The following is a 6,468-nucleotide window of genomic DNA, read 5'->3' on the forward strand; positions in this document are numbered from 1 at the left end:
TTGAATAGTGAGAACCGGTTTTTATTATATCCTGTGTCAAGTTCCTTATAGTGGAGAATTAGAGGATGATTTCAATAAAACTTGGCAAATAGATATAATTCCACGTACTTTTGAGGTCGTTTTTTTTAGTACTCTGTACTGAGATTATTTTTTTATAAAATCAAGTGACGGGACGAACAAGTCGTGCTTTGATGGCAAGCTACGTACCTGTCCATAACAGTTACAGTCCCACGCAGAGCTTTAAATTGCAAAGATCTGCCACCACTGCGCCCGTCACCCTGATACATAAATTGACAAGTCTCATGTGCCCGTACTTTCACCAGCATCCTTACCCTTCAAAACCGGAACACTAGTAATGATGTCGTTACTGCTTGGTGGCAGAAATAGGTAAGGTGGCAGTACTACCCTGGACGAACCCTTGCGCAAGAAGCTCTGCTGCAACTAAAACACTTTCTATAGTTCCTTATTTCGAAAGAGACTTTTTTATGATACCAAGTGGAAGGACGAACAAGTCGTGCACCTGGAGGCAAGCGACGCGCCTGTCCATAACAGTTGCAGTGCCACTCAGAGCTTTAAATCGCAAAGTTCTGAGGGGCAGTCCCGCTGCGCCCGTCACTCTGGCATAAGTTGACAAGTCCCACGTGTCTGTAATTTGACCAGCATCCTTATCCTTCAAAACTAGAACGCAGTAATGCTCACATTACTGTTTGGCGGCTGAAGTAGATAAAGTGAAGACTGAAGACCCTTGATTTTAAGGAGTCCTTTTTTGTCATATACGATGTCTAAATAATATCGCAAACTCTTATGTTCTCTATCGACAATGGTTTGAAAAACATCGATAAAAACGTGTAACAGAGATTTTATAATGGACAAAAAGGATGAAAGATTATTTCAAGAATCGGTTTTCTTTGCCTTAATCGTCACAAGTTTGGCAATTGTACAACACTACTACCGTTTACAAGAACTAAATTTTTCTATACAAATATTTCACACAGTAGCTAATGACTGTTAATAATTTAAACATATGTTATGGTAGAGGTACGTATAGGTACGTCACATAAATAATAAAAAGATATTTTTTATGAGAGTTATTTCTACAACAGGTTTTGCTCAACTAAAAACAAAGAGGTATAATAAATAAAAACTAGTAACACTACATTGCACAAAAAGTAGTCACAGAACCGCGCAATTTAACAGCGAACGGAGCCATTTTAGGGACCATTCAGCGTGACCATAACAGTTTCCATTAGTGGACACTAACTAATGAACACAAACGACTTGCAGCTAACGCTAAATGATTGTCGGAAGGATGGCCTGTATTATTCTGTAGCTGCTTTCTGTCCGTGAATTCTTATCTTTGCAATAATTATACTCTTTATTTCACGAAAGAAAAAAATCTGACACAAGAAAATGTAATTAAATGCGTGTGCAAGACATAAACCAAATAAATTATAAAAGTTATGGAATGGATTGAATCTTATTGAGAGAAAAAAAAAATCTTAGGGCTCCAACAAATTAGACGCTTTTAGAAGAGCTGTAGTGGTGAGTCTGTGGGAGTTCGGAAATGACTATCTCAAGTGAGCCCTAAGAGAGTTATGAAAATTAAACCCTTGATAAACGTTATAATTCAATATCATCACACCAGGGACTTCTTATACCTATGTATATAAAACTTGTTGTATAAAAAGATCGGACAATTAACGAGCTATTTTTTTTAAATTTATTTTGGCATAGTTACAAGATACTAATTTGTAGCTCACTATCAACCGCGCACAACATGCCACTAACATTTTGCAATTTAATGAGTAAAGCTAAGTCAATAGACAATGCGTATAAAAAAAGCTATGGAGCGAGCAATGCTCGGCATTAATCTGCGTTATCGAATCGGAAATGAGGAGACCACGTCGCGTCCGATCGACTAGTTTGGAAATCTTTTGGGGAGACCTATGTTCAGCAGTGGACGTCTTCCGGCTGATATGATGATGATGATCAGGAACTTCGAGCTAATATAATTTGCTAAACAAAAATATGGTCAATGTGTAGGTAATTAAATTAAAGTATGGGTTATTTTTCAAAATGTAAGCTATTGATTTAAAGTAACTGTGCTGTGTTGACTTATACAAGAAAAAGGCGTAAAAGAAATCATGATGTTACTTTATGTAATTTGAAATCTTCATTAGGGCGCCTTCAAACTAAACGCTTGAACAAGCGCAGCAATGGCGCGTCTGAGGTGCAGCTACAGCGCCACTACTAATTTTCATATAACATCTACAGTGGCAATGCAGCTGCGATTTTGTATGAAAATTAATAATGGTAGGCTCCAGCGCCACAGTAGAGCTACTGTTCTACAAGTATCTAACTTGATGACGTTCTTACACTCTTCATGTCAAAAACAAGTATATATGTTTTATGAAAAATAGACTGACTGTTCTTGACAGTCTTCACAAAGTTACAAATTTATTTAAGGGACAATATATAACACGCTTAATAAAAAAAAAAATAACGTTGACTTAAACCTAGTTTACAGCTAGTTTGCTGGGGAACTCCATTTAGGTAAATTGCTTGTGCTAGGAGACCCCGCTCTTTTATGTTAGGGTTCTATGTGACCAGGTAAGTTACGACTAGTTAAGTTACAAGATTCCGGTTGATATTTATAATTTGCCTTTCAAGATATTTAAAACAATAGTGACACAAAAACTTTAAACTAAAGGTTAGTGTACAGCTTCTTCGTACTCGGATAACAAAAATCCATGGTAGTGACCTGTTTAACTTGTACAGGTTGTTTCGATCTATGATATTGGTAATTAAGACAGAAACTGCAATAATGCTACAGAGTATAAGACAACGTTTTTTAATTATCTCAACGAAATCACATTCTAAAATATTAGAGATTTCGTTTAAAATTGACCTTGTATATTGTTTATGTTCTTTTTAGTTTATGACATTTTGTTTATGTTGGTATTGTGATTGGTGTTATTTTTAACCGACTTCAAAAAAAGGAGGAGGTTTTTAATTCGACTGTATTTTATTTTTGTATGTATGTTACGCTATAACTCGACGGCATTAAACGGCATTAAAATCCGAACTCAAAAGATTGTGGAATTATATCAATTTGTCAAGTTTCATTGAAATCGGTTACCGGAAAGTGCGCGAAGCCGGATTCATCCCTTTGTTTGCTACTCTTAGAAGTGGACTATTTTCTTCAAATTTCAATGGGATCACTACCGAGGTGCACTTTCCAACAAAAAAAGAATCACCAAAATCGGTTCACAAATTATTTGCCGGAGTTATCGCGTAACATATACACTAAAAAATACAGTCAAAATGAGAAATAAGTGCGCATTTGACCTCCATCTCACCTGATGAAAAGTGATGATGAGGTCGACAATGTAGCATGAACACCTAAATACCGCCTACTCACTCTCGCCTTGAAAAGGTCCAAGGTATAGCGTTCGGGAAATAAGTTCACATGTACGGAATACCACTCTCTTGCCGCTCGCCATATAAATGTGGTAGCGAAACTCTTCGTGCGAATCCTGGAAATATCCACAACATGGGTATGGAATCCGAGCCCCCGATGATGGAAAAGGGAAGGCGGAATAAAATTATGCAATTCCGGCAGTATTCAATACTCTGCAGCTTCCCCTCTATTAATTCTAACCAATATGTCACCAAGAAGCCTCTTGGTATGTTTGTCGATTGAATCCAAGGTGGCCAGTTGATATTTAGCAGAGCCATCCCATTAGTGGCAGCAGTAGTCCATACACGACCGGATCTATTCTTATGTATAGCATCAAAAATGCACTGAAAAATATGTTTACTATTTTCCGGGACTGCAAGATTTTATGACAAATAAATAGTAATTTAGTAGCAGTAGAGCTCTCGTGAAAGAGTTTGTCCAAGAAAGTACTGCCACCTTACCCATTATCGCCATCAAACAATAAAGTACGCAATACTGTATTTTTTGTTTTGAAGGATAAGGGTGCAGGTGAAATAACAGGCACATGGGACTTGTCAACTTATGCATCAAGGTGACAAGTGTAATGTCAGTGTTCCGCAGATCTTTATAGTTTAAAGCTCTGGGTGGCACTGCAACTGCTATGGACAGGCATCTCACTTACCACTAGGCGCACAACATGTTCTTCCCGTCACTTCGTATCATAATAAAAAATTTTGGCCATTTTGACTTTTGTGGATATAATTCATCCAATGTTTTTCGTCTGGCTTAATTTTACCTACTTCCCTGCTGGTGCATGGAATAAGTTAAAGGTCAACAAACCTTGGTGTTTTAATTATTATGATAAGTTTTATTTGAGTTAGCTTCGTTCGTCGTCGCCTGAACAAGTTTTGAGAAATTGTTAGAACTTTTGCAATAATTACTCAAGTCAAAAGTTATTTATTGATACTTAATATGAGCTTAAAACTCGCTTCATTATGAAAAGTTATGAGTATGTACAATAATTACATGATTGAGAGAATTTACCTTAAGTGAACTTCTATCATAATGATCCGAAGCTGCTTGTCCGAGACTGTTTAACGATGTAGTACACTTTGGGTACACTAGCTCCCGTAACCAACGTATACTGCGTCGTTAAACAGTCTCGGGCGAGGAGAAAGCATAATTACTATAGGTCAATTGCTGGTTGCAGTGATAAAAGGCTGCACAAGCCATGAATAAGCCATTCTTGTAATAATAAATCGATACGTATCTACTTCTATATATAAGATTACCATTTTAATCATTCTTTCCATTTTTCTTAAAAAAATATACAATATTATTTATACACTTACTGACTATCATGAATATTATGCGTCGGCTAAATTTGTAAACATCATACCTCCATTAATGTGCACTTTTGAGTGAGATTATAAAACAAAGTTACTAGAAATAACACAGGTTCGATTCTTGTCAGATCGAAGGAATTTTTCTTTGTGTTCGATCTTTGTATTAATAATTATAACTATATTATATATAAAATATATTGGACAGATTAGGATTTACTACAAATTTGGCACAATTATAAGGTCTAGGTATAAAACGAAATTTTACACTAAATATATTTGATATAGACGAAGAAACTCATCTGAAAGTCGAGAATTTCAACGAGAGCATCCTGGGGCATCGTGCTCAGGAAGCTGACAACGCATCCCATTTGGATGGCTAAGTTTATTCTTTGGCGGAAGTACCCGCCAACCTTTTGGTCACAGGAAGCTTTAACGAGACGAACTGAAAGCTTCTTAGCGAGAAGTTTGCCTGTTACCCCAGGGAGCCTGGTTTTTCACCGCACAAAGCTGTAGCATACATTAATATCTTTATACGGCTATGAATGTTTGTTGTATGTTAGTCTAGTATGCGTTCCATTATTATTCATCCGATTGTCAAAAAACTTTCATGAATTGTTATGTTCGTGCTCGCAAAAGTTTCTAAATCACTTTAAAATACCAGGTGGGCTAGTTGTTTCAACAAGTGCGTCTACAGTCGAAAAGAGAATTCTTTTGCTTAATGTACTTTTGAAACCAGTTTTTTTTTTCATACAGTGGGATTGCTACGCCAGGTTCAGCTTGTAATGTATAATTATAACTAAAGAGACGTTAGTGGTTCATATTTTTAGTTTAGAGTGAGCCTCGTCTTTTTTCGAATTAATTTAAATGTTGCCAAGTTGGGCGCGAAACTCGACGAAATTTTCCATCTCTAACTAAATTCTTCAATATACGAGCTTGTTTATGCGACACAAAAAAAATATTTTGCAGTAATAACGTTCAGGTCACATTTTTGCGATTTTAATCTCTTAGTGGCACTGCATCTGTTATAGGTTGACACGTTACTTACCACCAGGTACACGACTCGTTTGTGTTGTCTTTTGGTAAACAAGGAAAAAAGTAATATATATCGAGTGTATTATATAAGTATTGTGGTATGTATAAGTATTTTGGATTATAATTTAAATTCAACGGCATTATGTATTTATTATGTTAATAAAAAATTAACGTCACATTATGATTGTGCTGCCATCTAATGGGACTTCGGAAATGACTTTCTCAAGTTAGCCCTAAGAGGGTTATGAACATTAGACCCTTGACAAACGTTATAATTCAATATCCGCACACCAGGGACTTCGGGGTAATATAATTTGCTAAACAATAAAGTGGTCTATATGTAGGTAGTACACTATGGGTTATTTTTCAAAATTACAGCCATAGACTTAAAGTGACTGTACTGCGTTGATCTGAAAGCTTAAAAGGTATCACGATGTGACTTCGTGTTATTTGAAATCTTCAATCGGGGCGCCTTCCAATTACATGCTTGTAGAAGTGCTGCAAGTGCGCGTCTGTGACACTGCAGGCGCTCCACCACTAAGTTTCATACAATATTGATAAGCGCAGCTTCAGCTTCACCGACCGCAGTTTTCGCGATTGTTACACATAGGAAATGAAACTATTTTTCCGGATTTAAATCGCGTATATTTG

Source organism: Hyposmocoma kahamanoa, unplaced genomic scaffold (genome assembly GCF_003589595.1).
Source record: "Hyposmocoma kahamanoa isolate Upper Pololo Valley unplaced genomic scaffold, ASM358959v1 232, whole genome shotgun sequence".
Lineage (NCBI taxonomy): Eukaryota > Metazoa > Arthropoda > Insecta > Lepidoptera > Cosmopterigidae > Hyposmocoma > Hyposmocoma kahamanoa.